Raw genomic sequence first — 24,963 nt, 5'->3', positions numbered from 1 at the left:
AGTCAAGGACCACCTCTGTAACTCTTTTTTTTTTGGTGCTCCCAGCATTTAAAAATCTAATCTTTTATGATAAAAGTTGACCATCTAGGGCTTAAATTCAATTTTCTGTTATGTACAGGGCTCCTCTAGGTTCTAATGGCCATGAAAATAAAACAAATACAATGACTATATTCATTATGGTGTATATTTCATTCCCCCCGCCCCCTGGTCAAAAACTTGCTCGTTTTCCATTGAACAAATTGTGAAGAAGAATAAAAACCAAACAATGATTGCAAAAGGTAAGACTAAACACAAAATGCACAGAGAAAATGAAACAAAAATGAACTTTGGGGCAGCATTTTATAAATAAGTGGAAGCGAACGAAAGATTCTGGCAACCAGAAGAATCAAAGTGATCACATATATTCATTCGTAATCACAGTTTTGTTAAAATTAGAATAATAGAAAAATACTAGAGGGAGGGAGGAGGGAGGGAGGAAGGAAGGAAGGAAGGAAGGAGAGGGGCAGGAAGGAAGCAGCAAAAGGAAGGAGGAAGTGGGAAAAAAGAGGGAGGGAAGGAAGACGACAAGAAAGGCAAAAATGTAGGGAAGGAAGAAGAAAGGAAGGAGAGGGGCAGGGAAGGAAGGAGCAAAAGAAAGGAGGGGGTGAAGAAAAAAGGGAAGAGGGAAGAAGGAAGGAGAAAAAGGGAGGGAGGGAGGGAAGGAAGGAGGGAGGGAGAGGAGCGGGAAAGGAAGGAGGAAGAAAGGAAAAAGAGGGAGGGAAGGGGGGAGAGAGGAAGACAAGAAAGGCAAAAAGTAGGGAAGAAGGAAGGAAGGAAAGAAGGAAGGCAGGCTAAAGAGAAAGGGAAAAAGAGGAGGGAGGGAGAGAAGGAGGAAAAAGAGAAAAGAGAAAAGGAGGAAAGGAGGAAAGGAGAAAGGAAGGAAAGAAGGAAAGAAAGAAAGAAGGGATTTTACATGTCCTGGGTCAGAGAGAAAAGATAACTATCACATTATATGCTCTAAAATCAATTAGCAAAGATATTGGAAAGAACTGAACCTGGCTCTCAAAAAAACAGAGCCAAATATAAGTATCATTAAGTTGTCCAAGTATTTCACATTTCATTTGTTCGTACCATGGTGAACTTCAACAGAAACAGGAGAAGTGGCCTTAGGAGATGCTGAATGAGGGCCCTGGAGAACAGAAATCCCAGAGATTGGGCTGAAAAGAGGGTCCCTCCTGGGCAATGTTCTTTTGGAGGAAGAAAAGTCAACCAAAAAGCCCAAACAAGGCATTCTCGATTATATTTTATATATTTTTATTACAGACATAACGGCCTTCCCTGACAGAACAAAAGGCCCATAATTCAGGGGAGGGGGGGAAACAGACTGAAAAACTCTTTCCCCAACATTTGAACAGAGAGTTTGTTGTATAAACTCTTTCCTAATGAATTACACACACACAAAAAAAACTTTTCAAAGAAAAGAATACAACATTGATCATAAAAGTTCTGGCAGAGGAAAAAGGCTGATGCAGACTCAGGGGCCAAGGAAGCATAAAGCCCTTTCCCCGTTCGAAACTTCCAGAGACCCCCCCAACTATCCTTACGCCAAAATAACAGTAAGAAAATCAAGTTTGATAGCCTTTCGTTGATGGTCAAGAGTTTTTCGATCCCTTGAAGGATCACCAATTTTGGAAGATGGAAAATATCCATCTTCCAAAAACTTCCATCTGATTTGATTTTGGAAGAGGGGAGTTTTGGAAGATGGAGTTTTGAAAAGTGGGAGTTTTGGACGATGGGAGTTTTAGAAGATGCAGTTTTGAAAGATGGGAGCTTTGGAAGATGGGAGTTTTAGGAGTTTGGAAAGATGGAGTTTTGGAAGATGGAGAGCTGGTATCAACCAAGAAAAATTGCTTTATTGAGCAAGTATTTTTTTTTTCAAAGCAAGAAGAAAATTTGTGACTCTGAACTGATTCTGACTGAATCTCTGAGGTTTGACAAAGATAATCTTTTGCAAACATTTCATTCACTATTCAGTTCACTAGGAACAGGAAATAATGATAAATCCCATTTCTTTGTATACAAAATTGTTTTTAAATCAAGTCTTATCTTTTCGAACCCGTGCAGATGAAACGTTGCTATGTAGTTGGGCCAAAATCCTTCTACCTAAAAGTTCAGGAGGAAATAAAAAGTTATTGAGATAAAAAACATGGGGCCAAGTTTCTTTTCCAACATTAATCTTAAGTATGTTTTCTGAGAAAAATGCTGTTACCGTGTAGTTGACAATAAATTGCGATACTGTTTGTTTAGGACACAGTTTGAGTAGTAAGATGTGGATTTTACTACATACACTGTGTTTTGCTCATGAAAAAACACAACAGTTTCAGTCCTAAACCAAGATACAGACTGTTCTTTAAGAGTTTTGTATACTTTCTGATACCAAACTGAACATCAGATCTTATTTTATTTTGAAGCATGGTGGAATTCTTGTAAGATTCACTCCTAATTTTTCCCATTTTCTTAAGATGTGATGCATAATTTTAGCGCAACTTATTCTTTTTCACTATTAAAACGCTTTGGATTCTCTTAGCAAAATATCCAGACTGTTTTGTTGTTCAAAGACTTCATCGCATTTCCTGGCTGAATTCATTGCTCAGCTGGCCACTGATGTTATGCCCGCTTTCATTATTGTTAGATGACTTCAAAGGGCAGTTTTAAAAGTTTAAAACTTTTAAAATCACTTCACGGTGTTCTTAAAAGAAAAGCCGACAGGTTCAAAGGAATAACGGAGACAGCTAAAGGAATAGAAAACCTTAGCTTTCAAACGAGGGATAACTCTAACTCAATTCTTAAGATGCATGTTTAAATTTGTTATTTGCAATTTTGTAAACAAAAGGATGCGGTGGCTCAGTGGCTAAGACGCTGAGCTTGTCGACCAAAAGGTCAGCAGTTCAGCGGTTCGAATCCCTAGCGCCATGTAAGGGGGGAGCTCCCGTGACTTGTCCCAGCTTCTGCCAACCTAGCAGTTCGAAAGCAGGTAAAAAATGCAGGTAGAAAAATAGGGACCACCCTTGGTGGGAAGGAAACAGCGTTCCATGCACCTTTGGCATTCAGTCAAGTTGGCCACATGACCACGGAGACGTCTTCGGACAGCGCTGGCTCTTCTTCGGCTTTGAAACGAAGATGAGCACCGCCCCCTAGAGTCGGGAACGACTACCACATATGCGCGAGGGGAACCTTTACCTGCACCTTTTAGACAAAGGTTGTCTTTTGAGTGGCCATTAAAGAAATCTCTGTCGTTGTGTTTTCCCAGATCTGATCCTTCCTGCATTTTCTGACCTGCAAGACTGATTAAGGATGGCAGACCAACAATTACAGACAGATTTCACTGCTCAAGGTTGCAATTTCATTCTGTTATGTGGGTCCTGCTGTTAAGCTAGGAGAGAATTCACTCAATGCCCCACACACCGTTCGTATCCCAAGGATGAGACATGGGAACAATTATTTAATCAACACTGCGGCAATTTCCAATCTGCAAGAAATGTAAAAAGGATTACGGGACACGCCAGCCTTCGTTTCCACTTCCTTCCATTGCGATTCATAGGAATGAGTTTCTATTCCCTGACCATCTCTTCTAGCCTCCTCTGAGCCTATTTGAATAGCTCTAAATCAGTATTTCTCAACCGCGTCAACGTTTAAGATGTGTGGACTTCAACTCCCAGAAAGCAAGTGGCTAGGATGGGGAATTCTGGGAGTTGAAGTCCACGTATCTTTAAAAAAATGCCAATTTTGACAAACCTGGCTCTAACCTCTTCTTAAAGTATGGACACAATACTGAAAGTAGCATCTAAGCTAAGCAACTGGTGCTGGAAATAATGGAGGTTCTATATATTACAATGATTTATTTTATTTTCTTTACTATATATTAGCTGCCCTCTTACCGCAGGGTGACTCTGGGAAATTATCCTTTTCACCTTAAGCTCTTGTCCTCCAAGACATGTCAAATATCAATTCTCTTAATTTTGGGGAAACCGGTTTTTCCTCAAGTTAATTTGCAGATCTCCGAGAGCAATTTTCACTCACTTCAGAGAGGATCAGATCAATAGATACAGAAATGAGAAGAAGACTGTGTAGCTTGCTCTTTTTTTAAGCTCAGAGAAATTATCCGGAATCAATAAACCTCCTCTGTGCCAGATGTTTGGGTGTGCAGACATCATATCTCATAAGGATCATAACACAGAGGGGGAGGGAGGCAGACAGACAGAGAGAGACAGACAGATAGAAAAGAAAAAGACAAAGAGAGAGAGAAAGAGAAAGAGAGGGGGGAGACAGACAGACAGAGAGAAAAAGACAGAGAGAGTGAGTGAGAGGGAGAGAGAGATGGACAGATAGAGAGAGAAGATACAAAGAGAGAGAGAGAGAGAGAAAGAGGGGGGAGAAAGAGAGAGAAAGAGAGAGAAATGGACAGACAGAGAAAAAAACTGAGAGAGATGGACAGATAGAGAGAAAAGGACACAGAGAGAAAAAGACAGAGAGAAAGAGGGGGGAGATGGTCAGACAGAGAAAGAGAAAAGAGAGAGAGAGAGAGAGAGAGAAAAAGACACAGAGAGAGAAAGGGGGGGGAGACAGACAGAGAGAGACAGAGAGTGAGAATGAGTGAGAAAGGAGTACAGACAGACAGAGAGAAAAGACACCGAGAGAGAGAGAAAGAGAGAAAGACGGACAGACAGAAAAGACAGAGAGAGCAAGAGAATGAATCTTATATCATAGTAATCATCAAACAGATCGATGAAAACGTATTTCTATCTTTATTGGAAGGGTTATATTGGTTTCCTGGACTGCTTTTTTACTTACTTTCTTTGGGGGTGGGAAAAAAACACTATTTGCACACCTGCCATATCCAAAGAAAGGAAATGACTAAAACAAGCCATTTCCAGCTGATCTGTGTAATTCCCATCCCAGAGAAGAGAGTGTTAATCAATAGTTGTTGTCCAGGGAAACGATCAATTTTAGAAAACAGATTCATGGGCAACTCTATTCATCTGCTCACCTACATGTGCCATATCCCATTAGTCTCTGCGCAGCAAAAAATTACTTCTCTAAAAAGCAGAGAAGGTTGGTTTGGCTATTGACTTCCTGCTCAGTAAATCTTCCTTCGCTGCCTACAATTATTAGACAGAAAGCCCCAAAGCTTGATTGTTTCTTCTACAAAAAACGCTCCAACTTTTAGCAGACAGACTTAGAAGCAACTTTTCAGTAAAATTTCCAACGGTTCCAAAAGGCACTTTGGAAATATTTGTAAATAAATCTATTGCGTTTTTTCTTTCTTTCTTTCATCAATGCAAGTCTTCTAACCGGTAAGAAAACCACAGGGAAAAAATGGATTATTTAGCGCAGAGAGTTTGGAAATTTGGGGCAGTAAAGGCAGCATTGAGAATAGTTAAATCAGCAGAGAATATTTGAAGTTCTGGATTAAATCCGTCAGGTGTTTTTTTTTTTTCCCAGGCAATCATCCCTTGTGAAAATTAAAGAATCTTTCCAATTTTTATAAAATGTGCTGTTGGCATTTCACACTGGAAAAATGGTCACGAATGTATCAAAGGTACTTCAAAGAAAATGTAAAAGAGAAATATATATATATATATATATATTTACCGTTTATGGCAGACTTGCGATAAAGCAAAGAAATATTGAAGAAAGGGTCACATCTTAGTATCGAAGATTCTTAAAGTGAATTTAAAGATAAAATCAGATATTTTTTTCTTTTATTTATTTATTTATTTATTTAAATTTTTATACCGCCCTTCTCCCGAAGGACTCAGGGCGGTGTACAGCCAAAAGATAAAAACAATAAAGTATACAAAGTTAAAATATCAATTTAAAATACATATTCAATAATGGCCGAATTAAAACCGTCAATTGACCCAACCTAAAATAGCCCATATAAAATTACAAAGAATTAAATTTTAAAATTAAAAAAATTTAAAAATCAGGCCAGTCCCGCTTGGATAAATAAGTAAGATTTTAATTCCCGGCGAAAGGTCCGAAGGTCAGATATTTGGCGCAAACCGGGGGGAAGTTCGTTCCAAAAGGTAGGAGCTCCAACAGAGAAGGCCCTTCCCCTGGGGGCCGCCAGCCGGCATTGCTTGGCGGACGGTACCCTGAGAAGACCCTCTCTGTGAGAGCGTACGGGTCAGTGGGAGGCATAGGGTAACAGCAGGCGGTCCCGTAAGTACCCGGGCCCTAAGCCATTTAGGCTTCATGGACGAAGGACTGGGAAGGGGGGAAATGGAACTAAACAGTTTGCTTAGTTCGAAGTTACAAGGGCACTGAAAACAATGACTTATGACCATTTTCCACACTTATGACCGTTGCAGAATCCCCATGGTCATGTGATTTACATTCAGACGCTTGGCAACTGATTCATCTTTATCATCACGTTCTTTTAGTGACCCCCATAATCCCTTGCGGAGTGGAGTTTGGGCAACTGAATGGAGCTAGCAGTGTGTTTACTGGCCGGATGCCCTTCCCTGTTGCCAGTGCAGAGTTTTGTTCGGCAAATATATTCTCATTGAGCCCAGAGAGAGAGAAATATCTGCCTCTACCTAGGATTGAACTCACCGCCTCCTGATTGTGAGGCGAAAGTTCCACCTCTAGGCCACCGACTGCAACCGACTCACATTTATGACGGTTGCAATGTCCCGGGGTCACTCGATTCTGTTTTGCGACCTTCTGACAAGCCAAGACAACAGGGAAGGCAGATTGGCTTAAAAGCCGGGTTCCTTATTTAAGAATGGAAGTGATTCACTTAACCGACGTGGTGAGAAAAGTTGTAAAAAGGGTTGAAACTCACTTAGCGATGTGAAGCTTTGGCTGAATTGTGAACGTAAGTCGAGGACATCCTTGGCATACGTCCTTCCTCTATAAATTCTGCTTGACTCTAGTTAAAAAGGCAGGCCAGTTCTCAAGAAGTCCTACGTAAGTTTTTCTGCTAGCTCCATGACGGCGAACGCAGAGCCACCTTTCCAAGCATGCGAGCTGTCACCCAACTCATTTGCAGCTGCACATGCGCTCCTGCTGGTGTTTGAGTCTCCGGTGCGCATGTGTGCAATTCCGGAGACCCAGTGTTGTGTCTGCACCCCCCGAGCTGGGCCCCCTGCCAGAAAGTGACTTGGAAAGTGAGGGGGAAGGGCCATCAGGACTTACCTCGGGAGCACCGGCTTCCCTGGCTCAGCTCCAGGAGCCAGAGGCAGGCCAGGTGGAAGAAATAACGAGGCCTCCGTCCCCTGACTCTTCACCCCCCCAGGCCACGCCTCCAGACCCGGCTGATGGCAATCAGGCCTGGCTGGACCCTAGGTTTCGTAGGCAGGAGAGGTGGGAACAACAGAAGCAGGGGTGGGGCAGGCCTAGAAAGTGCTGAGTCATGGAGCCACACCCCACAGGATATAAAAGCAGCGAGGGCTGCTATGCCTCTTTGTAGCAAGCAAATCACCTGCTTGACTAGAGCTGAAGTACTGTTTGTTGACTCATCGGCATCAAGGAAGATAACAGAGACACTTGGCAGACACTTGCTAGTTTGCTGCCAGAGCTGATAGTGCCGGCTAATTAAGTCATCGCTTGGACTGAGGCAAGGGGGACAGAACACCCAGCTAAACTTTGGAGCTCTCCTGTGCATGCAGGCACATTTGGGCATGCGTGCATGAGTACCTTCACGCAGCACTCACATGCACAGGTGGCGTTTGCGCACATGCATTGCATGCACCAAAGCCATGCGCATGCGCAGATAGTGCAATTGCATACACAGCGCGTGGGGGGAGAGCCGCGCGAAAGCCGCATGCATGCGCAGGTGGTGTGGTTCTGCGCGTAGCGCATGCGGGGAGCCGAACCTGTTTGGCACTCAGTGAGTAAAAGGTTTGCCACTCAGCGCTCCAGCTCATAATCAGGAAGTTTTAAGGCAGGAAAAAAAAGAAAAAGGAAGGAACGGAAACGAACAAAAATGGCATTTCTACATATCTTCACCCTGCTGGGATTGAACTCAATGGGTCACCGTGTTTACCAGACAACCCAGCATCGGTAACTCCGGCCAAGCTGCAGAAGCCACGTTTTGAAACAGCAGTCATGCGAGCTACCAAATTAAAAAGGCCTGATAATGAAATAATGACGAGGAAAACAAAACAAGCCTTGTCAGTTTTGAATAATGCGCTTGCCAGCTTGTTATTTTTCCACGCTGTGAAAGCTGTCAGGCAAACATAACCGTTTCTTTGCCTAATGAAAGAAAATTAATCGAACAGAGCCAAATCGCCTAAGCGGGCGAGGAGGAGAAGGCCCCGTGTTTCCGCCCTCCCCCCCCTCTCCCCGTTTTGCACATCGAATGAAAGAGAGTGAAAAGAGAATGAAAACTATACAGAGGGAAGGGGGGGGGGAAATAGCAGAATAACAAGAGTTGGAAGGGACCTTGGAGGTCTTCTAGCCCAACCCCCCCTGCTCAGGCAGGAAACCCTCTACCATTTCATTCAAATGGTTGTCCAGTCTCTTGTTAAAAAAACCTCCAGTTCTGGAGCACCCATAACATCTGAAGGCAAGTTGTTTCACTCGTTAATTGTCTGATGACAATTCACTCGTTAATTGTCTGATGACAATTACAACTGTTAGAATGTTTCTGCTTAATAATAATAATATAACAATAATAATCAGAATAGAGCTGGAAGGGACCTTGGAGGTCTTCTAGTCCAACCCCCTGCTTAGGCAGGAAAACCTACACAACTTCAGACAAATGGTTATCCAACCTCTTCTTAAAAACCTCCAGTGGTGAAGAAGGAAGGAAGGAAGGAAGGAAGGAAGGAAGGAAGGAAGGAAGGAAGGAAGGAAGGAAGGAAGGAAGGAAGGAAGGAAGGAAGGAAGGAAGGAAGGAAGGAAGGAAAACAGCGTAACAGAATAACAGAGTTCAAAGGGACCTTGGAGGTCTTCTAGTCCAACCCCCTACTTAGGCAGGAAACCATACACCACATCAGATAAATGGTTATCCAACCTCTTCTTAAAAACCTCCAGTGAGGGAGCATCCACAACTTCTGGAGGCAAGTTGTTCCACTGATTAATTGTTCTCCCTGTTAGTAAATTTCTCCTTATTTTCAGTTTGCTTCTCTCTTCGATTCATTTCTATCCGTTGTTTCTTGTCCTGCCTTCAGATGCTTTGGAGAATAGCTTGACCCCCTTTTCTTTATGGCAGCCCCTCAAATATTGCAACACTACTATCATGTCACCCCCCTGGTCCTTCTTTTCATTAAACTAGACGTACCCAATTCCTGTAACCATAAACTGTTGCTTAACAGCTTTCCCGAAAGCAACTCTTTGGAGCAATTGCCCTGTGCTAAAAATGGGATATTTGTATCCAAGCATCCCCCTAAAAATATGGGGAAGAAAAGCAATCTATTTCAGTGCATCTCCAACCTTGGCAACTTTTAAGCCTGGTGGACTTCAACTCCCAGAATTCCCCAGCTATCTGATAGCAGATAGCTGGGGAATTCTGGGAGTTGAAGTCCGTCAGACTTAAAAGTTGCCAAGGTTGGAGAGCTCTGGTCTCTTTCAACTCCCAACAGCTGTACTATCTAGGTATGCAGAGAAAAAACCCAAATATTTCCAGTTATTTTTTCTTTTCTATCTCAAAGAGATTAGCAGGTTTACTAACCAGATTTACACAGCCAAAAGTTCCTCTCTCTCTCTCTCTCTCTCTCTCTCTTTTCCTCCTTGCCTTAAAAACCCCGGCTTGCGTGCAGAAGTTTCTCAAAATAATCGGTTGTAGGATATTGGATGAAAAAAAATCTCTGCATTCTTGAGGGGTTTGAAATGCAGAGAAATGTGGCCGCTGCCGATATTTATGGCAAACCCCTCTGGGTGGTCCCATCTATTTCCTTTCTCCCCTTCTTATATCAAGTTTTTGTGGAGCAGAATTTTAATAAATGGCCCTCCAAGCATTCTTGATGACAAATCTCTTGAGAGCAGCTTAATTACATTCCACACACACACAAAAAAACCCTCAATCTTTTAAAGTGAAAACAACTGCCTGTTTGTTTTTTTTACTGTAACAAAACAACCTTCAAAGGGAAAAAAAAAGATTTAAAAAGAAAAGCGAAGTACAAACCAAAAAGAACATAAGAGAGAAAGAAAAAGAAAATAACTATAAAAGGTAAGTAAAACAACTTTTTTTTCAAACATCCTCTACTTTTTTAACCCTATTCTAGTTCTTAGGGAGGATCTCAATTTAAGAAACCGTAATTCAAAAGTTTTTTTAATGAGAGGAAGTTGAAAAGGAGCTTGGCTGTGATAAATTATGTAATAGCTGCCTTATAAAGGCTACTAAAAGTAGCAACATAGAAAAACAGAGCATAGGGGGTTCTCATCATAATCACATTGCACCAATTATCTATCTATCTATCTATCTATCTATCTACCTACCTACCTACCTACCTACCTACCTACCTACCTACCTACCTACCTACCTATTATCTATAGCATCTGTCTGTCTGTCTGTCCATCCATCCATCTATCCATTATCTGTCTGTCTGTCTGTCTACCTACCTACCTACCTATTATCTGTCTGTCTGTCTACCTACCTACCTACCTACCTACCTATATCTACCTACCTACCTACAAGCTATCTACAGCATGTCTGTCTGTCTGTCTCTCTTTCTGTCATCTATCTCTGTTGTCTGTCTTCTATCTACATCATCTATCATCTATCTCTATTAGCTGTCTGTTCATGTCTATGACGTCTGTCCATCCATCCATCTATCTATCTATCTATCTACATCTGTGCACGCACACACAAAATTTAATAGGTTGTACCAACGTACGGTGATTATGAAGTGTGTAAAGGAAGGCTGGCCATCCATCCATCCAAGATGATAAAATGATTTTCTAGTGAATTGAGTTTAAACAGAAAAGCTCATTCCCAAGACTTGATAAAACCCTAGAGATTCCAAAGGTTTTCCTTCATTTTTTTTTTAAATGGGCAAGCCTAGAGATATTTTCCAACACACCAAAGCTCCAAAATACACTTTTATCAGCTGATTTCTTTTTCAAGTTCCAGTAGAATGATAAATGGGAGAATAATTGAGTAGGCTCAGGAGAATTGTACAAGGAGAGCAGCTGATTTAATAATTGAAGTAAGCGTAAAATATTCAAAGTATCATTTGTTTTTAAAAAGATAAGCTCAAGGCAAGAAGGAAGAAGGTGTGTAAAAATTCGTAGTCATTGGATAAGTTAGTAGAAGGATTTAGGGATTGGAGCAGACAGCTTAATGAAAGTGGCAACTGTGTGTGCTGAGATTGCTGCAAAGAAGAGAAGAAAAAGAGGCAGAAAATTGCATTTTGATTGGAAATCTCTTAAGAAAAGAATCCAGATAAGCACTGCCAATATCCCAAGCTGTTGGAAGGTTATATTGGCACTACAATCAAACATTAGATCTCGATGTAATTATTGTGCCTTAAAATATTCTGGAGCTTGAAAAATGTGCAACAAACAATATTATTGTGTGCAACAATATTAAGTGAGCCAAAAAATATTATTATTTCAAATCTGTTATAGCTGCCCAGCTATGATGAACACTGGATAAATGTTTTGAGCAATGTTTCTACCCTCCAAAAAATATATGCTTAAAATAACAGAATAACAGTCTTGGAAGGGACCTTGTAGGTCTCCTAGTCACACCTCCTGCTCAAATAAGATCCTGTAACATTTAAGACAAATGGTTGTCCAATTTCTTCCCAAAAACTTCCAGTGTTGGTGCATTCACAACTTCTGGAAGCAAGTTGTTTCGCGGGTTAATTGTTCCTAATTGTCAGGAAATTTCTCCTTAGTTCTAAGTTGCTTCTCTCCTTGGTTAGTTTCCATCTGTTGCTTCTTGTCCTGCCTTCAGGTGCTTTGGAGAATAGCTTGACTATATTGAGAATAGCTAGTATAGGGAAATCATTTTTTTTTACTACCGGTTCTGTGGGTGTGGCTTGGTGGGCGTGGTGTGGCTTGGTGGGCGTGGCTTGGTGGGCGTGGCAGGGAAGGATATTGCAAAATCTCCATTCCTACCCCACTCTGGGGCCAGCCAGAGGTGGTATTTGTCGGTTTTCTGAACTGCTCAAAATTTCCGCTGCCGGTTCTCCGAACTGGAGAAAGTGTAATTAGCTACAAACCGGACCCTTAGGTTTATCTTTTTTTTTTCCCCTTTCTCACCAAAGATTTGCACCGAAGCCACTTTCCACTCAAATGTGACAAATGACAGGCTGGGGAGGAAGAACATATGCTCTTAGGTCACCGATGAGTTGATTTCCATTTAAAAAAAGAAAAAAACCACCTTTTTTTCCAAGACGGTAAAGCATTATAGGGAGAACGTAGTTAGGAAGGCGAAGTGCGCCAAATAATAGAATTCATCTGGATTTTTTTATATATATATCTCGGAAAGCTAACGGTTCAGAACAGATTAACACAGCTGTCCATAAAAAGAAAAACCACTGACCTTGGATGGGATGTAAGGAGAAAGAAGACTAAGCGAGGTCAGCGGCTCAGATAATTAATAAAATGTTCCTCAACAAGACTTTTTTTTTCTTTCTTTAGAAAGAAGGGAAGAAATATCTCGGAACCCTCTGTCATCAATCTTTCCCTCTCTCCCATTTCTCCTTCCGAGTCTTCTCTTACACACCCCATCTTCTTTCTGGGGTGGCACAGACAAAATTTATAGCAGCTGTGCAATCCGATATATATATCGATGCGGCGGCTTTAATGAGTCATAGGCCATGTCTGCCTCCTCAGCCTCTATCCCGTTGGAATTGGACCTGGAGCACTCCGTGTCCCTACAATATATATAAATATTGGCTAAAAGCACACCGAGATATAAAATACAGCTGGTCCTTAACAACCATTTGTTTAATGATCGTTCAAAGTTACAATGGTATGGGAGGGAGGGAGGGAGGGAGGGAGGGACAGGAAGGAAGGGAAGGATGGAGGGACAGGGAGGGAGGGAGGGAGGGAGGGAAGAAGGGACAGGAAGGGAGGGAGGGAGAGAGGAAGGAAGGAAAGAAAGAAGGAGGGAGGAACAGGAAAGAAGGAAAAAAAGAAGGAAAGGAGGAGAGACAGGAAGGGAGGGAGGGAGGAAAGAAGGAAGGAGGGAGGGAGGAACAGAACGGAAGGAAGGAAAGAAGGAAAGAGGGACAGGAAGGGAGGGAGAGAGAGAGGAAGGAAGGAAAGAGGGAAGGAGGGAGAAACAGGACGGAAGGAAGGAAGGAAAGAAAGAAGGAAGGAGGGACAGGAAGGGAGGGAGAGAGGAAGGAAGGAAGGAAAGAAGGAAGGAGGGACAGGAAGGAGGGAGAGAGGAAGGAAGGAAGGAAAGAAAGAAAGAAGGAGGGAGGAACAGGAAGAAGGAAAAAGAAGGAAGGAAGGAGGGAGGAGGAAGGAAAGAAGGAAGGAGGGAGGAGGAACAGGACGGAAGGAAGGAAGGAAAGAGGAACAGGAAGGAGGAGAGAGGAAGGAAGGAAAGAAGGAGGAGGAGGAACAGGATGGAAGGAAGGAAGAAAGAAGGAAGGAGGGACAGGAAGGGAGGGAGAGAGGAAGGAAGGAAGGAAGGAAGGAAGGAAAGAAAGAAGGAGGGAGGAACAGGAAAGAAGGAAAAAAAGAAGGAAAGGAGGAGAGACAGGAAGGGAGGGAGGGAGGAAAGAAGGAAGGAGGAGGAGGAAGAACAGGACGGAAGGAAGGAAAGAAGGAAAGAGGAACAGGAAGGAGGAGAGAGAGAGAAGGAAGGAAAGAAGGAAGGAGGAGGAACAGGATGGAAGGAAAAAGAAGGAAGGAGGAGACAGGAAGGAGAGAGGAAGGAAGGAAGGAAAGAAGGAAGAAATATCTCGGAACCATCTGTCATCAATCTTTCCTCTCTCCCATTTCTCCTTCCGAGTCTTCTCTTACACACCCCATCTTCTTTCTGGGATGGCACAGACAAAATTTATAGCAGCTGTGCAATCCGATATATATCTCGATGCGGCGGCTTTAATGAGTCATAGGCCATGTCTGCCTCCTCAGCCTCTATCCCGTTGGAATTGGACCTGGAGCACTCCGTGTCCCTACAATATATATAAATATTGGCTAAAAGCGCACCGAGATATAAAATACAGCTGGTCCTTAACAACCATTTGTTTAATGATCGTTCAAAGTTACAATGGTATGGGAGGGAGGGAGGGAGGGACAGGAAGGAAGGGAAGGAGGGAGGGACAGGGAGGGAGGGAGGGAGAGAGGAAGAAGGGACAGGAAGGGAGGGAGGGAGAGAGGAAGGAAGAAGGAGGAGGAACAGGAAAGAAGGAAAAAAAGAAGGAAAGGAGGAGAGACAGGAAGGGAGGGAGGGAGGAAAGAAGGAAGGAGGGAGGGAGGAACAGAACGGAAGGAAGGAAAGAAGGAAAGAGGGACAGGAAGGGAGGGAGAGAGAGAGGAAGGAAGGAAAGAGGGAAGGAGGGAGAAACAGGACGGAAGGAAGGAAGGAAAGAAAGAAGGAAGGAGGGACAGGAAGGGAGAGAGGAAGGAAGGAAGGAAAGAAGGAAGTAGGGCGGAACAGGAAGGAGGAGAGAGGAAGGAAGGAAGGAAAGAAAGAAAGAAGGAGGGAGGAACAGGAAAGAAGGAAAAAGAAAGAAGGAAGGGAGGGAGGGAGGAAGGAAAGAAGGAAGGAGGGAGGGAGGAACAGGACGGAAGGAAGGAAAGAAGGAAAGAGGAACAGGAAGGGAGGGAGAGAGAGAGGAAGGAAGGAAAGAAGGGAGGAGGGAGGAACAGGATGGAAGGAAGGAAGGAAAGAAAGAAGGAAGGAGGGACAGGAAGGGAGGGAGAGAGGAAGGAAGGAAGGAAGGAAGGAAAGAAAGAAAGAAGGAGGGAGGAACAGGAAAGAAGGAAAAAAGAAGGAAGGGAGGAGAGAAAGGAGGGAGGGAGGGAGGAAGGAAAGAAGGAAGGAGGGAGGGAAGAACAGGACGGAAGGAAGGAAAGAAGGAAAGAGGAACAGGAAGGGAGGGAGAGAGAGAGGAAGGAAGGAAAGAAGGAAGGAGGGAGGAACAGGATGGAAGGAAGGAAGGAAAAAAAGAAGGAAAGGAGGAGAGACAGGAAGGGAGAGAGGAAGGAAGGAAGGAAAGAAGGAAGTAGGGCGGAACAGGAAGGAAGGAAGGAAGGAAGGAAGGAAGGAAGGAAGGAAGGAAGGAAGGAAGGAAGGAAGGAAAACCACAAGGTCTCAACCACTATCCCAGCCCTGGTCCCAGGCCTAAGAGAACAACCAGGTCTTTGCCAGTTTGCCGGAAATGGCAATTTGTAGAAAACCAAGAAAAGTGAGAGCAACACAAACTCCGGCGGAGTGTTGCTCTGCACATGGTAGGAGAAGAACAGCCCCGGAGACGAAATGCCTCCAAGGTCCCTTACTGATGGGATGGGACAACAAAGGCCCTTCTAGCTCACCCCGCCAGGCAGGGGGAAACCTACAGAGACCGAGTTCCTCAAGGACCCAAGTCCTACGGGTCAAAAGCTTTACGCACCTATACGTGAACGCCCTGACTTGTTTTCTCTTGAAGACCAGCTCCGAACAAAAGAGAAGCCAATGTTTCCTTCTCCGTTATTCTATTAGGTTTACAATTAGGCAAGGAAAGACCGCCGCTTATCGTATTTTGCAAATTTCAGCAACGCACGGCGGTTCTTAATCAGATTGGGATCTGGCAACTAATACTATTAGACTCCACTATGCAGTCTCACTAGTAGTTCTCCTTTCCAAGTCTCAACATCTGCAGCGCAGATACTCCCAACAAACCCAGACAGCCAAGCTTCAGGAATAATGATGGTCTAAACCAGAGGCCTTCGAACTTGGCAGCTTTAAGACTCGTGGACTTCCAACGCCCAGCATTCTCCAGCCAGCAGAGCTGGGAGTTGGAAGTCCACTAAAGCGGCCAAGTTTGAAGACCTCTGGTCTAAACTTTGACGGGAGGGGAGCGGAGAAGGAGGGTGTGGCTTGCTTCCAGGGGTGGAGCTAAGAATGAGATGGACAAATGGCTCCAATAATAAGGTCAAGAGTAGCAGAAGGGAAGAAGCACCGTTATCTGATTCACTCGCTCAGTTCAGCCCAGCCAGGACACATCTTTCAATCCAAGACTCTGATGATGTTACCTAGCTGGGTCATGAAACGTCTGCAAGGAAACAACCAAGCTCAGAGAGCACCAAGGATCCCCACAATCCTCCTCCTTCTCCCTTCTAACACTGATGATGTTACCTAGCTGGGTCATGAAACGTCTGCAAGGAAACCACCAAGCTCAGAGAGCACCCAGGACCCTCCGTTTCAACCCCGAGCTACAAATATTCTCCTCCATCAATCAGGCCTCCTTCTCCTCTCTCCTCGGCAGCAACAGAATAATATATTTCATTCTTTCCGTCCGCCCGCCCGCCCCCCACTTTCTTTCCATAATCTTCAAAACATCCTTTGACCAGCCTTCCTCTCTCTCCCTCTCTATATATAAAGAATTAGACTCAGACACTGGAGCTGAGTGGAAATTGATAGATGTTACTTGGACTTTCTGTTCTTGCAACACAATGTAGTAAGTCATCGATGGGGGCGGGTGGGGGGGGAAGAGGGCGGTATTCAGAGATTCGGGGGGGGGGAGGAGGTTGACTTTGAGGGGGCTCATTTCAGCCTTTCCAAATTTCAGGACTTCCGTTCTCTCCCACACACACACACCCCCCCCAAGAATTGAGATCGGGATTGTGAAGCCACAATTTATACACCTCCTCCCCTTTTTTTAACAAAATAAAAAAAAATAAGAAGGATAAGAAACACAACTGCCACTCTTACAGGAAAGAGACAGGAATATCCGGTGGCATTCTGTTAGCCGACGTTCCAGACTTTACACAATGTTGTTGTTGTAATTCCCTCGAGTGTTTTCTTTTTGAAGTTTTCGAAAAGATTGGCCGATCGCTGGAAAAACAAACAAACCCTGCAAAGATCAGTTGGGACAAAGCCATTTCAGAGAGCCATTTCCTTGACTTACGACCCCCCCTCCCAGTTGAGCCCGGCATCCCCATTGCTAAGCGAGGCAGCTGTTAAGCGCGTTGGGCTCCATTTTACGACCTTTTGGCCGCGATCGTTAAGTGAATCATTGCCATTATTACGTAAATCCGGCTTCCAACCCTCCTTGACCTGTTGGAAGCCAGCTGGGAAAGCTTAAAAAAAACAAAACAGGGATCATAATGCGACTGTCATAAATACGAGTCAGTTGCCAAGAGGCCGAATTTTGATCACGAGACCGCGGGGAAGCTGAAAGCATCATAAGTGTGAAAAATGGTCGCTAAGTCACTTTTTTCAGTGCCGTTCTGACTTTGAACGGTTGAAATGAGAGTGTTGTGTCTGCGCCCCCCCCCGAGCCGGGCCCCCTGCCAGAAGGTGACTTGGAAAGTGAGGGGGAAGGGCCATCAGGACTTACCTCGGGAGCACCGGCTTCCCTGGCTCAGCTCCAGGAGCCAGAAGCAGGTCAGGTGGAAGAGATAACGAGGCCTCAGTCCCCTGACTCTTCCCCCCCCAGGCCACGCCTCCACACCCAGCTGATGGCAATCAGGGTTGTGTCTCGCCCGCTCCCCCTGCCGCAGCCGGGCCCCTCTTATCTCCTGCCGGACGCTGATAGTTCGGAAGAATGTCCTGGCATGCCTCCAGGCTCCAGCCCTGGCACCATGCCCGGACAGGCCGAGCAAGATGAAGGGCTGACGTGCCTTCAGCCCCCAGTCCTGGCCCCATGCCCAGGCAAACGGAGCAACTAAACCCCTCCCCCACAGCATGTGAGCCTGAAGAATGTGAGGCCAGTTATGAGCTAGGATTGCCAACAGCTGGAGGCTGGAGAGATCCTCGCTTCCGGAGAGTTGAGAGGCGACGTCAGCAAAAGGAAGGGAGGGGCAGGCCTGGATAAGTGCTGAGTCATGGAGCCACACCCCATGGCCTATATAAAGGATCTGCTTTCTGGCATTCTCTGAGTCAGGCAAAGTCTAACTTGGATTGCTGAAGTCACTTCCTGGTCTCCTGCCTGCCTTGAGAACTCTGATAGGACTTTGGCAGAGCTCGAGGGAGATAACAGAGACACTTGGCAGACGCTCGCTAGTTTGCTGCCAGAGCTGATAGTGCCGGCTAATTAAGCCATCACTCGGACGGAGGCGAAGGAGGACAGAACAGAGGGGTCCTTGGTGCTCTCTGAGCTTGGTTGTTTTCTTGCAGACGTTTCATTACCGAACTAGGTAACATCATCAGTGCTACTAACTAACACTGATATTACCTCATTTGGGTCATGAAACATCTGCAAGAAAACAACCAAGCTCAGAGAGCACCAAGGAGCCCACAGTTCTCCTCCTCCTCCTCCTCCTCCTCCTCCTCCTCCTCCTCCTCCTCCTCCTCCTCCTCCTCCTCCTCCTCTCTGCAAACCCCACACCCTTCTAGGTCCCTTCCAACTCTGTTACTGTTACCTGATGCTGATGATGTTACCTAGTTGGGTCATGAAATGTCTGCGAGAAAACAACCAAGCTCAGAGGCCACCCAGGAGCCCTCAAAATCCATTTTCAAACTCAGCAACACATCGATTAGTTCCTACAACTGCTTGTGCTCCAAAGGATAACAACAGTAAAATCAGGAAAACCTGCCTTAAGTTTCTCCACGTATCTTGGGAAAACACTGCACTGCTCGGGAAAAACAAGTCTCCCAGCGCTGAAGACGTTTTTCATAGGCGTAGTTAGTCCCCTGAGTAAGCTGGTTTCAAATGTACTATTACCAGACAATTTTACATCTTCTGAACCAGCAAAAATGAAGACCAAGCAAAAAATAATAATAATAATAAAGCACTTTTTTAAAGAAACAACTGTAAAATTCAACTAGCATGGATTTAAAAAAAAAAAAAAAGATTATCTGTTTCTCATTCTAATATGCTGACAGCGATGTTTTTAAATCACAACAAACTATTACCTTGCTTAGTTCCCATCTGTTCTCCGTTGCAAAACAAGAGTCCTTCGGTTCGCCCGGTTGCTCATCGTTCTACCGACATTATTAAAAACTCGTTTAGTCAAAATTAAGGGGTAATTTAGCACAGGAGAAACGCAGGGCTTGCTGAAAGGACAAACTTTTTGGGACGTGGGTTTACAGTAGCAGCCAAAATTGTGGAAACTTTTTTGGGGAAAGTGTATTTTTGAGGTTTGATGGCTAATAACACCACTTTTTTTGGAGTTTCAAAATAATCCTATTCCACTGCTGGAATGACCTGGGAATAGCCCACACCTTAATCCAATTGAAAATCTATGGAGCCGGCTAAGGAAACTGGTTAGTCAGAAGCGACCCAGCAATCAAACCCAGTTAATAGAAGCCACCATTCAATCTTGGTTTCATATTAGAACAGCTGCAGAACTGAAAGACCTGGTTCACTCCATGGGAAGACGTTGTAAGGCCGAAATTCACGCTAAAGGTGACCCAACTAAGGATTAACTGACATGGCGATAATTTTTGTATATCTCGTTTTTTCTACGTGTTTCACTTTTCTTCTTTATCCTGTAACTGCTATTCTAATAGCAAATCCTTCCTAAGAGTTGTTGCCTTACATTCTTGATTAAATTATCCTTCCATTGATTTATGATTTTATGGTACTACTGTCCGCCCCAAAAAAGTGGTGTTATTAGCTAGTTTTAGAAAACACACTTCTCCCAAAAGGTTTCCACAATTTTGGCCACTGCTGTCTATCACAAACTGCTTCAAGTTCCTTTGTTCATGGCAACAAAGTCACGCATCTTACAAACATCTGCTTGGGCCAAATATCAGAGAGACGAAAGCCAAGGTCAACTTTCGCTAAAGCAAAATGTTATTTATTTACCTCTAAGTGTATTTTAAATTATTTATTTTGGTCCCGTGTTAAGACAGAGGAAGCCAATACAAAAATAGCTCTGAACCTGCAATGGTTCATTTAGTGACTGTTCGAAGTTACAACAGCAATGAAAAAAGTGACTTACGACCGTTGTTCCACACTTACGACCGTTACAACATCCCCATGAACAAGTGGTCAGATGCTGGGCATCTTTTAATAAAGGGTGACATGATTAAAAGTTAGAATAAGAGATAGAAATAAGAAGAGGGGGAATATTAGTGTATACACTTTTATACTGCACGAATCAAGAAGAGGGCCGTGAAAATATTTGCAGATCACTCGCATCCTGGACATAAACTGTTTCAACCCCTACCCTCAAAACGACGCTATAGAGCACTGCACACCAGAACAACTAGACACAAGAACAGTTTTTTCCCGAAGGCCATCACTCTGCTAAACAAATAATTCCCTCAACACTGCCAGACTATTTACTGAATCTGCACTACTATTAATCGTTTCATAGTTCCCATCACCAATCTCTTTCCACTTATGACTGTATGACTATAACTTGTGGCTGGCAATCCTTATGATTTATATTGATATATTGACCATCAATTGTGTTGTAAATGTTGTACCTTGATGAAGGTATCTTTTCTTTTATGTACACTGAGAGCATATGCACCAAGACAAATTCCTTGTGTGTCCAATCACACTTGGCCAATAAAAAATTCTATTCTATTCTATTCTATATAATAAAAGCAATAACAAGAGGAAGCATGGAATAATTGAATAAATGACAGACTGCAATTTAATATAAATGTGTATCATTATTATAAATACATAAGTTGATTTAATGTAATAGTTATGATTAATTCTACTAGTTTTATTCGCATTAGAATGTATGACACCCAGGTGCATTGATGTATTTGTTAAAAAATAAAATAAAAAAATAAAAAAACTTTATATAAAGCAAATTCAGATATTTGGCTCTGACTCATATTTATGATGCAATGTCACCTGACAAGCAAAGTCAACGGGGAAGCCAGATTCACTCAACGACCGTGTTGCTCACTTAACGACTGCACTGAATCACTGAACAATGGGGGGCAAGAAAGGTCGTAAAATGGAGCAAAGCTTCACTTAACGAATGTCTCATTTTAACCACAGAAATGTTGGGCTCCATTGCAGTCTTAAGTCAAAGAGTAACTTTTGGAGCTAACTCTTCTTAATGAGTTATCATTTGAACTTCTCAAGGGTCCTTGAGTGGCGCAGGCTGCTAAACAGCCTGTTATTAACAACAGCTGCCTGCAATTATTGCAGGTTCAAGTCCCACCAGGCCCAAGGTTGACTCAGCCTTCCATCCTTTATAAGGTAGGTAAAATGAGGATCCAGATTGTTGGGGGGGCAATAAGTTGACTTTGTATATAATATACAAATAGGATGAAGACTATTGCTTGACATAGTGTGTAAGCCGCCCTGAGTCTTCGGAGAAGGGCGGGATATAAATGTAAATAAAAAAAAACAAAAAACTTAAGAACGAAGAACTGACGAACGAAGAATATTGCCAATTTCGCTGTCGGGCTGAAAAAAACGAGACTCCAGTCTTAGTATATTTTATCTGCTTAAAAGAAAAAAAGAAAAAGCGGCTAGAAAGCCACATTGCAAAATTCTACTAGAGTGTAAATCCTCTCGAGAGGCCCCAAAGATATTTCAGTTTGCAAAAGGGAATTAAAATGACCACGGAGAAGAAAGCCAAGTCCCTTCGCTCGGCTGCATCTCCGTGGAAGACCCGCTCCGAACGAAAAGCGTGGTGCAAATTTTATACGTGGCACAAATCTGGGTTTCTCTTTTAAGACACCCCCCCCCTCCAGACGTCTTATAAAGTACATTTCTCAAGTCAGCCTCTCTGCTTCTAAACATCGCTAATGCTGCTCTCAAATTTGAGCAGAGACATTTGGTACCAGAAATAAGACTTGGAGGTTATTGGTGCTCTCCAGTCTTGGCAGCTTCGGTGGGACGTTACATGATCAAACTAGGGAACATCATCAGTGTCGGTAAGGGGATGGGGTTTGCTCTAATTTATTTATTTTTATACAGTAGTGGCCGCTACTTTATAAAAATAAGAGCAAACTCAGGGAACATCAAAGACTCCACAGTCCTCCTCCTCCTCCTCCTCCTCTCTGCAAACTCAACTCCCTTCTAGCACTGATGATATTACCCAGTTGGATCATGAAATGTCTGCAAGAAAACCACCAAACTCAGAAAGCACCAAGGAACCCAACAGTTTATTTTACTTATTTATTTATTTATTTGATTTTTATACCGCCCTTCTCCCGAAGGACTCAGGGCGGTTTACAGCCAACATAAAACAAATTCTAAATAGAATAAATAGAATTTAATTATAAATAGAATTAAAAATTAATAAATAGATAAATAGATAATAAATAGAATTAAGAATTAAAGTCCTCCTCCTCTTCCTCTTTGCAAACCTGACTTCTTCTGATGATGTTACCTGGTTGGGTCATGAAACGTCTCCAAGAAAGCAACCAAGTTCAGAGAGCACCAAGGAGCCCACATTTCAACCCTGAACTATAAACATTCTCCTCTATCAAGAGCCTTCCTCCTCTCCCTTCTAGCACTGATGATGTTAGCTAGAGGGGTCATGAAACATCTGCAAGAAAAGTACCAAGTTCGGAGAGCACCGTTCAACCCTAACCCTAACCCTCTCTGTATTTTGGAGATTAAGAATGGCTGAAATTAAAATTTTCACTATCCGGGTGGCTCCGTCAGCTCTAACAGGTGATAATATTTCATTATGGGCTACCTCGGTGGAAAAGATAATAGATTCCATTCGATTAAACCACAGTTTCAACAACAAACAAGGGCGGGCGATGGAAAACGGCACACTCTACCATTTGGTCGTCCCCAAAGCCAGCCGAGAATTCTATTATTATTATTATTATTGTTGTTGTTGTTGTTGTTATTATTATTATTATAGCGTGCCAAAACGTTGCAAGGATTACAGCTGAATGTCATTTCAATTTGCCTTTTTTCCCACCCCTGTCTGTGTTTTGGAAGTTCAGTTCCAAGATGAGCACCAGGTTGGAGAATGATATACGAGAGAGAGAGAGAGAGAGAGAGAGAAGAGAGGATGTCATGACTCAGAGAGTTTTTCAAACACAATCGGGCTCAAAGAACCAAACGCTTGCCAAGTTCGGCCCCGGCTATTTACCCGGCCTCATAAAGACCCTGTTATGTAAAGCCGCACAACAGTGTGTTTCACAAAACACACACACACACACACAAAAGCCGCTGTGGAAGGAAATGAATCAGAGCGCACACAGATTGAGGGAGGGAAGGGAAGGGAAAGGAAGGGAAGGGAAAGGAAGGGAAGGGAAAGGACAGTGCTCTGGGCACACGGTTTGAAATTGGAATGGATCTGGAGGGCTTGATTATGTTCGGGATTACCTCCGAAAGGGCACGTTGCCATTTAAATGTTTTTTTCTCCCCACAATATAAAGATTAGCCTGCGAGGAAGATGCAAAGAAGAGATTTGAAAAGGATATAAATGATGCTTAGCCCAGTGGTGAAATTCAGATTTATTGTTACTACGGGTTCTCTGGGCGTGGCTTGGTGGGCGTGGCAGGGAAAGGATACTGCAAAATCTCCATTTCCACCCCACTCCAGGGGAAGGAAACTGCAAAATCTCCATTTCCACCCCACTCCAGGGGAAGGAAACTGCAAAATCCCCATTCCCACCCCACTCCAGGGGAAGGATACTGCAAAATCCCCATTCCCACCCCACTCCAGGGAAAGGATACTGCAAAATCCCCATTCCATCCCCACTCCAGGGAAAGGATATTGCAAAATCCCATTCCATCCCCACTCCTGGGGGAAGGGTACTTCAAAATCCCCATTCCCTTCCCTCTGGAGCCAGCCAGAGGGTGGTATTTGCCGGTTCTCCGAACTACTCAAAATTTCCACTACCGGTTCTCCAGAACCTGTCAGAACCTGCTGGATTTCTCCCCTGGCTTAGTCCCAAATATGTTTTCTCCCACCCCCAAAAGATAGCTGGATTTTCTTGAGGAAGTTCAGCTACTTTGGGACAACCATGACCTGGATGATTGACAGTCTCCACAGACATAGGATACTTAGGGTTAGAGACTGGGTTGGGTGTCACTTACCTTTACCACTGGTTCGCTGTGCGTGCACACAATGTCCGTGTATACATGCACTGTTCGTGCATGAGCTCAGCCTTCCGCGCATGTGCTTTGCTCGTTCATTCGGCTTCCGCGCATGCGCCCGGCCTCAAAAACCTGCCTAAATAGCACGATATGGAGCTGGGGTGGGTGAGCACCCACCCACGATCGCCGCTACAGGTTTGTCTGAACCGGTGCAAACCGGTTGGATCCCACCTCTGGTTAGAGAGAAAATTCAGAACTTTGACCAGTACACGAGTCCATCGGCAAGAGCCGTAAGTGAGAGGTCGCCGTTATTCCCTCTTTTGTGGACCCAGCAAGGAGTTCTACAAAACAGACAAGTAGCTGAAGAACATGTTTAGGAAGGAGAAAAGGAGAGAGAGAAAATACAGTGTTGGCTTGGCTCCTTTTGGATCAAATTCTGGCCAGTTTCCCATTTCAATCAAACTTAAAACTTCACCAGGGGATTTTAGCTGCTCCGCCTGGTCGTGTTTACATAAGAGAGAGAGAGAGAAATATTTCCTAACGTGTAAAAGCAGGACGCCTGAACAAACGGAAGGATCACGCTGTCCAAACTCCAAATGAGAACGGACAGGATCTGCACTGAAGGGCAATCTGGTGTCGGAATGGATCAAAACAACCAACCCCTCACCCCCCGCCTTCTCTCTCTGGGATGGGAAAGCCACCAACTCTTTCTGTTTAGCCATTAACCCATCTGCAAATTCTGTAAGGCAGATCTTCATTCCCTTCCCTTTGTCTGAAGTGGTGTAGGGTTTCCTGTCTGAGCAGGGGGTTGGACTAGAAGACCTCCGAGGTCCCTTCCAACTCTGTTATTCTATTCTGTCTTTCATTTTTGGCCATCTTCTTAAAATGTGTGTTTTCCACGAATCCTCTTCTCTTCTCTTCTCTTCTTCTCCTCT

The 24,963-nt window shown here is 43.8% G+C and overlaps 1 protein-coding gene across 4 annotated transcripts in view; it reads right to left on the bottom strand.

The window, feature by feature from the left end:
* The window catches only part of RASSF8 (Ras association domain family member 8), a 94,443-nt gene that overhangs the window by 24,912 nt on the left and 44,568 nt on the right, over positions 1–24,963 (bottom strand). Inside the window, exon 2 of one of the 4 annotated variants that reach the window (XM_058189629.1) lies at positions 16,814–16,936. The exons of 2 other annotated variants lie outside the window; for them this stretch is intronic. The gene's annotated coding sequence lies outside the window, so the exon portion shown is untranslated. Of the gene's footprint in view, positions 1–12,481; positions 12,773–16,813; positions 16,937–24,963 lie in introns of those variants that run through there. One more of the 4 variants, XM_058189632.1, reaches the window with a different exon arrangement.

This window comes from Ahaetulla prasina, chromosome 7 (genome assembly GCF_028640845.1).
Source record: "Ahaetulla prasina isolate Xishuangbanna chromosome 7, ASM2864084v1, whole genome shotgun sequence".
In the NCBI taxonomy this organism is placed as follows: domain Eukaryota; kingdom Metazoa; phylum Chordata; class Lepidosauria; order Squamata; family Colubridae; genus Ahaetulla; species Ahaetulla prasina.
The sequence above is the reverse complement of the archived record's forward strand: the minus strand, read 5'-3'. Positions and strand labels throughout refer to the sequence as shown.